The following is a 12,803-nucleotide window of genomic DNA, read 5'->3' on the forward strand; positions in this document are numbered from 1 at the left end:
AAGAAAAACATGTTTACAATCTTGTACTGGCGCAGACTCATACCAGTATGCAGGCACCCACCCGTAGAAGGCTACAACCTTCTCTCTTTCTCCAGCTTCTACTGGAAGGGAGCTACAACCGCCTAGCTCTTGTACTATCCGATATGTTTACTAGTACGTAGGTGTTGACCTACAGAAGGCTCCAACCTTCACTCGTTCTCCAACTGCTATTAGAAGGGAGATCCAACCCCTTGGCTCTTGTACTGGCCGATATGTTTACCGGTACGTAGGCACTGACCTACAAAAGGCTACGACCTTCTCTCTTCCTCCAGGGACCATGTTTCATAAATTTTCAGACTAGATACTCCTGGTACACAACAATACAATATGAAGGTCACGTTTCATCCAATTTTCATATTGGACCCATTAGCAACATTGAAGCTCAATATCAATCACCACTGCAATACAACCAATCACTAAAAACCCATCAACACTGACACAAATCACAATCAATCAATCTAAACATTTAGAACGCTGTCACCAAAACATAGAGCAGAACCCAGAACTCCGCATCAACAACCAGAACCAACTGCAACTTCAAACATCATATCTCATAATGAATACGCTACTTTTAAGTACCGAACCGGCATGTATACGCGCCTTGACCAAGGCGAACCAGCGTATACATCTGCAAATACTAACTAAAAACTTCACAACTATTCCGGTCTTCAGTGATACCCAAATCATAACATCTACAGAATAAAGCATGCGTTAGCATCCAGATATAGAATATCCATGATCAGACCACATAATGATAATGCATTTAAGGTCTTATGATCCTGAACCATCATCAGATCTCATCCATCATCAACTACTTAGGTTCATCCTTAGTTCAGATCAAGCAAAGCACCAGAAACCCATAACATGCATATTTTCTCTTCATAAGATATTCATTACTTGCACCCTTAGCCTTTTGATCTTTTCTTTCTTATATACTTAGATCATTTGTCAATACCTCATACCAAAACCTCAGACCAATACCTCGGACCAAAACCTCGGATTAATACCTCGGACCAATACCTCGGACCAATACCTCGGACCAAAACCTTGATTTTCCATCCCATACACGCTTTTCCTTCTGTGAAAGTGCATGCATACGTATACACCCCTTTTGTTCTGTTAACTGCGTGTGTACGTTGCTTGGACAAAGTGAACCTACACATACTTCTTAAACCATTCTCTTTCTTCAATCTCTGGAGTCTAATCTGTAATCCTTTGTTGTTAACCTGTTGCACTACTATCATTCATCATATATGTGAGTTGCCATTAAGGACAACACCTGTATCATAATGCCAACACATAATTATTGACTATTTATTCTCACACGTGCGAAGAAGGCATGAGTTTCTAAATTGTTGTAGGGCCAAAAAAGTTGCAGACTTGCAGTTGAGGGTCGAAACTTTGAGTTGACCAACAAAAGAAAAGTTTGACTTTTGTTGACTTTATTGACTTGGGATTATATGAAGAAGCATTTCTTGCAAGGTTGACTTGGTTCTTGGAATGAACCTTTGTCTTGGTCTAAAGGTCTTGAATGAATCATTTTGTCTTGGTTCTATAAGAAGAACATAATTTTTGACTCGGTTTTCCCTTGGGAGACGGGTATTGCCCTTGCTGAGAGCCTACATACTGTGTTTTATTGTTCTTGTGATCTTCATGTTCTTTATGGTTTGATAATTGCTTGATGAAAAAAAAACAAAAGAAGATAATATAATTAAAAATTATCACAAGCTACTATCAAAGTAAAAAAATATTTTATCCCTTTTGATTTTCTAACAAGAGGAGTCCAAGATCAATTTTCATAATTTTATGAGTAGTTTTCAGGGTAGAAATCTCAGTGCCACTCATCAGATAGGAGCAGTTTATTTATTGGGTCTCTACTACAACATTTCATAAAATTCTCTACTCAGAATCAACCCAAACAATTTTTGGGTTGTTACCCCTAAAACTAGCAGGGGTCCTAGGAGGGGATCCTATGCTACTAGGTCAAGGGAAATAATGGAGCGATAGCCCATTGTCACCTCAACTAGGGCTCCCTGCTCTTTACAGACTTTCATTGATGGGAGGAGACCTGGTATGAGAGGAATCATGATAATGGATATGTCAACGAAATGATGAAAGGTGATTCCCAAGGCCTATTCACAAGAGAGACTCAAATGTATGGCTTGCTTACTTTGGAAGTGTTGTTGCTTCAAATCGCACCAGCAACACAAGTGTTGCAGGGAAGATAGAAAGCCTCCTAGAGACAACCTTTGGGTTGATTGTAGACCAGTGCCTAGGACATCTTAAATAGAGAAGTGCTTATGAGATTATATGTGAGGGGTTATCATCACTTCAATTGTCACGTAAAAAGGTAATAAGAGGGGCTTGGTTCAATAAGTCTTCACTAAGGTAGATTCAAGCCAACTCATGGATCCAAATACTGGGGCTATATTGGGGTAATATCAAAGAGAAATGGCTTCTTTCTCTGGTGGCCGACACACGAAAATGAGACAGCTTAAAATTAAATTTGTAGTAATGATGGAGAGGAGGACAGGAAGGAGTGAAAAAGATCCATAGCGCTGTAACAAACAAAATCCTAAGCAGCGATGTTCCAGTAGAAAATGGAATTAGATGGATAGGGCTATAAACAACACAAAATCCTAAACCATCGTTTTCTGGTGGAATGATAGAAATAGAGGCATGTGAAATAAGGTTTCAAATCAAACATGACATGGGTATCATTCTCTGCCAAAGCTAACATAGATCTGGGCTAATACAGGTCCTACAAGTTAATCAAATGCACAAGTAAATTTGTAATTTTACAGGTACTACAATGCTAGTTAATAAAACATATTGGTCTGTGATAAGCACAAGTATTGTCTTCTATAAGCAGCTAAGATAAATCCATAGATTGAAGAGGAATCAACTGCATTCATCATACTATTTTAAAGGAAGAAAAACACAGATGAAATGAGATTACTGAGAGGAACATGTTGCACATTCATCATGCTTGGAATCAACAGGGAAACACCATTTATCTCAAAGGGTCCAAATAACCAGTCCATACATTCAACATGATGTCAGTGAAGCCCCCACGAATAAACATATTAGAACCAAACGGCATCACAAAACTTAGACCCCGCGGGTGAGAAATTCCGGACCCAGCCAACCTCTGTTAAAGTGTTTCTTCCCCCCTTTTATAAGAAGAGGGGAGCTGGAATTTACAGTTTACAAAATATCTGAGCCAGAGCTCGAGCTATCTGCTAGAATAGATGTCTCAGCTAGTGTAAGGCTATGTTACCCAAAGATTACAATTGGGATCTGCTCCCTTTATTGGAAATAAGAAATTACAGAAAATAATAAGAAACAGGAGGAAGATGGAGGAAGAGGTCCTCTGCGGTTCTGGTTTGGTGAAAGCTTTAGATCAGGCCCTGTCTTTGTCACAGTGTGCTTCCCATGCTACTTGGCCTGTTTTCGGCATTGACTCTGGATGCGTATTCCATAATAGTTTTCTCATGAATGCGCCCACACCTGGTTTGAATGTGCCATCCCTCCATTAAACACCCCAACTGTCGACCCATACGTCCTTTAAAGCTCTGCGTAGTCCTTTTCAACACTTTGATACACCTGGAGATGTGGTTTATGATGTAACGAACAGTCGGTCGAGTGTGGGCCTTTAGCACTAAAATGATACGACACACGTGAGCTCCAATTTCCCCTTGGGCCCCCTTTGCTTCAGCCCCTTTCTGCTTATTCATATCACTTGCCCGCGGATTGTGACCGAGTGCATAGCCATTCGGGCACTAAGCCTCTCAACTGTTGTCTGGGGGCCTTTTCCTTTATAAATTGAAACGCCTTTAGTGGTGCCTTTTTACAGTGTTGATTGAAATTCGAACGCGAAATCTTTATCAAATAGAACCTATGAAACATCGCATTCGGAGGCTTCTTCCTTATCGCATTCGAAACCGAGGAGGAGTATTGGCGAGGGAAAGAACTTTACTTCGCACGATCGTCGATCACTGATCTTCCGGGTGACGTCATTGCTACCACGTGTCATCGTGTGAGTGGTGACACGTGTCACCCGAAAATGACCCCATAGGACTTGTGAAAACACTGAAACTGAGTGGCACGTGTCATCTACCACGTCAGCATCCATACTGCCACGTGTCCTCCATATTGCCACATCATTGATGATGTCCGCTGCCATGTCAGCATTGAGGACCAATCATATTCCACCACGTGGCCCCCAGGAGGAGAGAGAAAAAGGTCAGCCCTGCCCTTTTTTCGCATGCATTTCCTTTGTTAATGAATTTTGGCCTTTCTTGGAACTTTTACACTGTATCGCAGAATCAACGCCCTCATTGTCTTGGAATGAAAACCCCGCCAATCACTGATATCCGGGACTTCGCCGACATGCCGATGCCATGTGGAGGAGAGAGAAAGGGGCGGCCCTACCTTGGTTTTGTTTCACATTTCCTTTTTTAACCCTTTTCGACCTCCCCTGGAAATGTTACACTACATCGCATAATCACACCCCTGTAAGGTTTTTAGAGTGGCAACCCTTTGATCCGCAAGTATGCCGATAATGCGGGATTTCCCCTCGCGGATCACCGATAAGCCTATATGCGGGACTGCGGGGCTGCCGATATGCGGGATTGTGATGTGTGGGATTGCGGGATTGCAAGATTGCGGGATGCAGGACTGTGGGATTGTGGTACTGCAAGACTTGCAGGATTGCGATTTGCCTTTACCTTTTGGTGTTTTTTCCTTTGCTTGCGAGACTTTCTAAGGGTAATCTTCAAAATGCTTTAAATTCTACTCCAGGAGCCCATTTTTGGACTTCCATATACCGTTGGAAAGATCTTTCCGAGCACTAGGAAATGGAGAGGGTCTGATTAAGCTCTGATAGCTTCTGTGGCTCAAACATTAGCATCAAACTTCACTGCTATTTGGCATTTGAAGCAACTGATGACTGATAAAGCAGTGAGTGACAACATTGGCTCCTACTGGGGACAATGCCTTGCTGGCAAGGTGCTGAGAACTTGCAGACCAGTATCCTTCACCATTGGGCATGGAGTCAGTAATAAATGAATCTTTGTAATCAACAAAATCTCCATGGGACTTTCCTCTTCAATCTAAAATGTAGAAATAAAAATTCTAACAACTGAAAAGTAAATGCTCAGCTGGTGAGCTTATTTATGTACATTCCTACTTATGCACAAAGCTTAATTCAGCTAAGTATGTTCAACCCTCCAATGGAGCCAGGCCAACATTAGAGTACTGGACCATATGCCTTCATACTGTTGAAAAAGAAAGATACAAATAAGCATGCACCATGAAAAATCAACAAATGAAGAACCTGATACATGCTGCTGAAACAACCTCTGTTGTTGGCTTAAGAATAGGCTCATGTACTTAGCCACAGGGTCATGGAATAGGCAAGGAAAGTTTGCAGCTGCCTTAATTTCATAAGTAGTCTGCTGACCAATATCCTCTTGGCCAGGGCAACCACAAACACCTTTCAGCTCCTCAACTTCAGCCTTTTCAAGAAAAAATGGTTGCTGATCTTTTACTGCCCATTTTTCAATGGGACAACTGTCTTGGAAATATGCAATAGACTCTTCACTGTCAGAACTGTAAGAGTCATAGATTGGAGGGTTTGTTGAGAATTCTTGGCAGAAATCTTTCTGTAGCGATTCAACTTTGGGCTTTTCTTGAAAAACTTGTTGTTAGGAGATTTCTCCCCACTTACTGGTAAACATCTCCTTTTGCAACTTCATGGCCATTTCCTCCTCCTCTGAATCATATGAATCATAGATTGGAGTAGATACTTGACCTTGCACTCCATGTGAAAGATATGCATCATGTACTGGAGCCTCTGTACTGACCTCCTAACGGGCCTCTTCTTCTTGATCAGCGTACCATAACTGGGAGTATGGTAGCTCTGCCTCACTTGACTCTCCATCAGAGTTATATTCATCATAAGAAGGAGAAACATCAAACTCAACTAAATAAGCCCTCTGAGAGTTTATTGGCAACTCAATGGTGTTTCCTTCTTCTCTTTCTTGCTCATGGGGAGATGCTTCTTAATGTAAGTAGATATTTTCTTGGAATGAGCTCTCACATACATCTTTAGCAAGGTTATTTACCTTGGGAATATCTTCATCATTACAAAGTGTGTGATAATCTTTAAATAGAGCATTCAGTGGATAAAGTCTTTTGAAATATTGATAGAATTTTGTATGAAAACATTTCAAAGAAGATATACTACCACGAGGTATCATTTTAAACCAAACTCTAGCATCCTCATCTAAAGACCACTTAAACAACTTCAACAAAAATACCTTGTTGTTCCATGCATTCGTGAAAGTCTTTGAGGTGTTGCTCAGGTCTTCTCTTTGTGTTCCCACTGAATCTAGGGAAATAGGAATTCCACTCATGACATGCATGGACATGATTGGGATAACCAGCAATAGAAGAGAAATCCAGTGGGGAAAATTGGTTGGCCAGGAATGCAGGAAGGGCCATCTTGAAAACCTCCCTATGTGATTGATTTCAGCTTCAAAAGTAGGGAGAGTTTTGGGTTGCTATAGCATTGAGTATGGAGCTGCTTGAAAGATAGGATGATAAAATAGAGATAGGGACAATGGAGTCGCTAGGATGTTTACCATAAATTTGACAGTGGATTCGCCAAGGTGAGAGATCTTCAACCCACACTTCCTTTGCTCACCTAACAAGGGAAATGTAAAACTTTGTCCTACCTAGGGAAAAATATTCGAATATGTTCCCCAAAAACGGTGCCAGAAAGATGTTGTATCTAAATCTAGCGTCGGGTGGCACAAGTGCTGCAAGGGAGATAGGAAGACTCCTAGAGACAACCTTTGGGTTGTTTGTAAACCAGTGCCTAGGACATCTTAAATAGAGGAGTGCTTAAGAGATTATCTGTGAGGGGTTATCAGCGCTCCAATTGTCACATAAAAAGGTAATAGGAGGGGCTTGGTTCAATAAGCCTTCACCGAGGTAGATTCAAGCCAACTCATGGATCCAAATGCTGGGGGTATATTGGGGTAATCTCAAAGAGAAATGGCTTCTTCCTCTGGTGGATGACACACGGAAATGAGACAGATTCAACCTATCGAAGAGAATAAATGACAACATTCAATTCAGGGTTAAAGACAATAAATGACAACATTCAATTCAGGAATTAGTTCAGAGGATGCAATAAATGACACCAACCCTTTAAATTCAAGTATTAAACACACCAGCGTTTTCAATTCAGGAATTAAAAACATAAAAGCACATAGATCAACCATCAAAGATTATCAACCATTTGATCATGTACAAATCAATCCAAGCCACACATTTGAATTTGGGAGATGGCAATCTATGCCAATCTTCCCTACCAATTAAATTCTATATGAAAAAACTATAAAACATCAACTCTTACTCATTTTCATTTCAAACATTCATTCCACTCATTAGCTATTGGAGACATGCAATCAAAGTGTTTAGACACTGTTACATTCATTCTATTCAGAAGTTGTTGGAAACATACAAACTGAGTGTGTGAACAGTGTTACATTCATTCTATTCATCAGTTGCTGGAGACATACAGGTATGTTTTTGTTGAATAATGTTACCATTTTTGTTCAATAATGAATAATGTTATTTCTGTTGAGAAACAAGGGTAAATTAAAGCCATTACATCCAATTTCATTACTGATTTACTGATTTAGAAACCAATTTCATTGCCACTATAACCTCAAATCTGACCCCTACAACTCAATATCAAACTACTATAATAGCAAAGAATATCCTTTCAAAGAGCAAATTCTGATGTCAGGTAGATTCATTGTCTGGTTAGAGAAGCATTTCTAAATGAATAACAGACCCACTGGTTTAGAAATTCTCTTTTCTAGTCTCAAGGGGGTCCCCTAGGTGTTGTATGCTGCCAACAAACCCATAAATATGTAAAGAATCAAAGTTGATTGGCACACAGAAAACTCAGTGTGAGTTGTTGCTCCTAAGCAATCAACAACAAGGATAATTTCTTACCTATATTAATGCTTGTTGAGATCATATGCCATTAACATTATAACAATGAGTGAATAATGACAAAAAATGAAAAGAGTTATGCCTGAGGTGAATTTGAAATCATTTGGATAACAATGAGTGAATAATGACAAAACTGAAAAGATATGTGCCTGACGTGAATTTGAAATCAAAATAAGTATCAAGCAAACCAAACATTGCAACACATCTAACAATAGTTAGTAGAGTGATTTAGCTTGGTGATATCACATAGATTCATTTCAATCGATTCTTCCTCGACATGACATGATGAGGATAAAAACACGAAATCTTATTAGACTCAGTGGTCTAACAAACAATGGCTCAGTAATGCATGTAATTAATTGATATAAAACTAAATTATGTATGTGTTGTATATGAGATTCGTTTTGTGATTCTGATGTGATGGATTATGTATGATTGATGATGTTTGATGGCTTTCTGATCTGAAGTGTAATATTATGTGATATGGGTTTATGAGGGGCATTCTCGGTATGTCTTTTTGTGTGTATATTCCTCATTATACAATGCAACCACATATAGTTTTCGGGAGAAACTCACAGATCCAAATTGATATGCACATAAATCTCCTGTGGGGTTTTGACAAGCTGGGCAATCTTACCCCGGTTAGGTACGCTCTAGCTGCTGGCTGCTCTGCATTTATAGTGCTTTAGTTCATTTGGTTGTGTAAGAATCATTCTTCAATGAAATCAAGAAATACATTGGAGAAGACTCTTTGAAAGCTTGTTTCTATGGATCAAGAAGTCAATCTAGTGTTGTCGCTCCATGCGGGACTAACAGCACTGATAAGCGCTAGTTTCTTAAGACTTTAACAAGACACTATTGTCCAAAGAATGAAGACTATGTTGGGGTGGCTAGTCACCTATGCATTTCTAAATGAATAACAGACCCACTGGTTTAGAAATTCTCTTTTCCAGTCTCAAGGGGGTCCCATAGGTGTTGTATGCTGCCAACAAACCCATAAATCTGTAAAGAATCAGAAATTCTCTTTTCCAGTCTCAAGGGGGTCCCCTAGGTGTTGTATGCTGCAAACAAACCCATAAATCTATAAAGAATCAAAGTTGATTGGCACACAGAAAACTCAGTGTGAGTTGTTGCCCCTAAGCAGTCAACAACAAGGATAATTTCTTACCTATATTAATGCTCGTTGAGATCAAATGCCTCCAACAGTATAAAAATGAGTGAAGAATGACAAAAATGAAAATATATGTGCCTGAGGTGAATCTGAAATCAAAATAACTACATAACTACATAAAGATACTACAACTAAGAACCCTTAAACAAAACATGCTAACCCTTAATAGGAATAAAAAAAAATTCAAGAACAAAATGAGTGCCAAAAACAATGATTTGAGGACACAAAAAGTTGGTTGGGTTGAAGAAACTCAGTTATGTCAAAGTTGTTACAAAAAAGAAAAAGGAATAGATCTTCCTGATAACTCATATTTTTACCAACTAGGAATAAAATGAATGCCAAGAACAAAAATAATGACAATAACAATGATTTGAGGACACATGAAGCTAGTTGGGTTGAAGAAACTATGTTATGTCAAAGCTGTTACCAAAAGAAATAGGAATAGCTCTTCCTGAAAAGCCATATTTTCACCAAGATCACTATACTTTCTTGTGTCAATGCAGTTGGTTCTTCAATCCTAGGACTTTACCTATTCAAAGGTAAAACACAACTAAAAAACTATATATAGAACTGTGAACCAAGTGCATGCATGGCAGCACATCCTCATGCATGGATGACAAAGGAACTATTCCTGAATTGGCTTTGTCATTTTGTTGCATCTATACTAGGTGGTGTCTTGCCTGAAAACAGACACCTACTGATTTTAGATGGCCATGGAAGCCACATGGCTTTGCAGACAATTGAGGAGGCCAACAATTTTGGCATTCACTTGTTAACATTGTCGACTCATACCACTCATAGATTACAACCCCTTGATGTCAACGTGTTTGGGCCTTTCAAGAATTATTTCATGATCGAGTGAGCTTCGTGGATGGAAAAGAATCCAGGGGTGGAAGTAAAGAGGTTTGAGCTAGCTGAGCTTACAAGTAAAGCATTAAAAAGGGCTTTCACACCTTCTAATATCAAGGCTGGATTTAGGAGGACTGGTATATGGCCACTTAATGTTGATGCTCTCGTGCATGATACTTGTTGTAGCCAAGCATTTTATGTGGAAGGTCAAGAAGAAGAGAACTTACAAGACCATGTTGATGCCCAAGAAGATGTTGCTTTTGTTGAAGGTATAATGTCCCTTTATGAAGGGCACTTATGTAGTGATGATGATGAACATGTGAGTGAGACACAGTTCAATCATGAACCAACTGTCAATGTCATGGAGGTTTTCACACCCAGTGAACCACATGCCAATTATGCATGTGATATTCCATATGAGGGAGTTGATGAAGCGAATGAAAATGCAAACTTGATTTCAAATGATAATGCAACAAGATTAAACAATGCCAATTCTGCATGTGACATTCCATATGAGGCAGTTGATGAAGCGAATGAAAATGCAAACTTGATTTCAAATGATAATGCAACAGGATTAAACAATGAACAATTGAGCACGCCAACCTAGGTAATCCCACCATCAAGGTTGGCAGAGGCCATGATGAATATCAACCCACATAATGTGTCTACCACCAATGAGGAAAGCATGGACATTCCTTCACAACCATCAGAGTTGAACACCAAACTTGCTCATTATTTTGTGGATAATGGTTCACTTGAAGAGGAGCTTGTTCAGCATGAAGTACCTGAAGAACGCAATAATGGGGGCCAATCAGTTGTACCGGAGGCTGAAAGCCAAGTGTTAGATCCTAGGGAGCATGGGGCAAATCACCAAGATTACTATACTTTCTTCTGTCAATGCAATTGGTTCTTCAATCGCGATATTTTACCTATTCAAAGGTAAAACACAACTAAAAAACTATATATAGAACTATGAACCAGGTGCATGCATGGTAGCACATCCTCATGCATGGATGACAAAGGAACTATTCCTGAATTGGCTTTGTCATTTTGTTGCATCTGTACTAGGTGGTGTCTCGCCTGAAAATAGACACCCACTGATTTTAGATGGCAATGGAAGCCACATGGCTTTGCAGACAATTGAGGACACCAACAATTTTGGCATTCACCTGTTAACATTGTCGACTCATACCACTCACAGATTGCAACCCCATATTTTCACCAAGATCACTATACTTTCTTGTGTCAATGCAATTGGTTCTTCAATCCCAAGATTTTATCTATTCAAAGGTAAAACACAACTAAAAAACTATATATATAACTATTAACCAGGTGCATGCATGGTAGCACATCCTCATGCATGGATGACAAAGGAACTATTCCTGAATTGGCTTTTTCATTTTGTTGCATCTATACTAGGTGGTGTCTCACCTAAAAATAGACACCTACTGATTTTAGATGGCCATGGAAGCCACATGGCTTTGCAGACAATTGAGGAGGCCAACAATTTTGGCATTCACATATTAACATTGTCGACTCATATCACTAACAGATTGCAACCCCTTGATGTCAACGTGTTTGGGCCACTCAAGAATTATTTCAGGATTGAGCGAGCTTCGTGGATGGCAAAGAATCTAGGGGTGGAAGTAAAGAGGTTTGAGCTAGTTGAGCTTGCAAGTAAAGCATTAAAAAGGGATCTCACACCTTCTAATATCAAGGTTGGATTTAGGAGGACTGGTATATGGCCACTTAATGTTGATGCTCTCGTGCATGATACTTGTTGTAGCCAAGCATTTTATGTGGAAGGTCAAGAAGCAAAGAACTTACAAGACCATGTTGATGCCCAAGAAGATGTTGCTGTTGTTGAAGGTATAATGTCCCTTTATGAAGGGCACTTATGTGGTGATGATGATGAACATGTGAGTGAGACACAGTTCAGTCATGAACCAACTGTCAATGTCATGGAGGCTATCACACCCACTGAACCACATGCCAATTCTGCATGTGATATTCCATATGAGGCAGTTGATGAAGTGAATGAAAATGCAAACTTGATTTCAAATGATAATGCAACAGGATTAAACAATGCCAATTCTGCATGTGATATTCCATATGAGGCAGTTAATGAAGCGAATGAAAATGCAAACTTGATTTCAAATGATAATGCAACAGGATTAAAAAATGAACAATTGAGCATGCCAACCCAGGTAAGCCCACCATCAAGGTTGGCAGAGGCCTTGATGAATATCAACCCACATAATGTGTCTACCACCAATGAGGAAAGCATGGGCATGCCTTCACAACCATCAGAGTTGAACACTAAACTTTTTCATTATTTTGTGGACAATGGTTCACTGGAAGAGGAACCTGTTAAGCGTGAAGTACCTGAAGAAGACAATAATGGGGGCCAATCAGTTGTATTGGAGGCTGAAAGCCAAGTGTCAGATCCTAGGGAGCATGGGGGAAATCAAAGATTACTTGGTGTATTCCTAAAGCTACTAGTAGAGAGAGTGAAGGCCTCATCAAGGCACTCAACTGCAGATTGTCTTCGTTTGGGGAGGAGTTCACAGTTGCTCACATTTGAAGATTATATGAATTTATTATTTGAGTCTGAAAGTAAAAAATGAAATTCAGGAAACTAAAAAGAGAAAGAAGGAGTTGGCCAAGGACAAGAGATCTGCAAGGATTGCAGCAGCAGAAGCTTGAACAA

This window comes from Pinus tabuliformis, chromosome 9, assembly GCF_031772625.1.
Source record: "Pinus tabuliformis cultivar Carrire ecotype Pingquan chromosome 9, CPIR1, whole genome shotgun sequence".
Taxonomy (NCBI): domain Eukaryota; kingdom Viridiplantae; phylum Streptophyta; class Pinopsida; order Pinales; family Pinaceae; genus Pinus; species Pinus tabuliformis.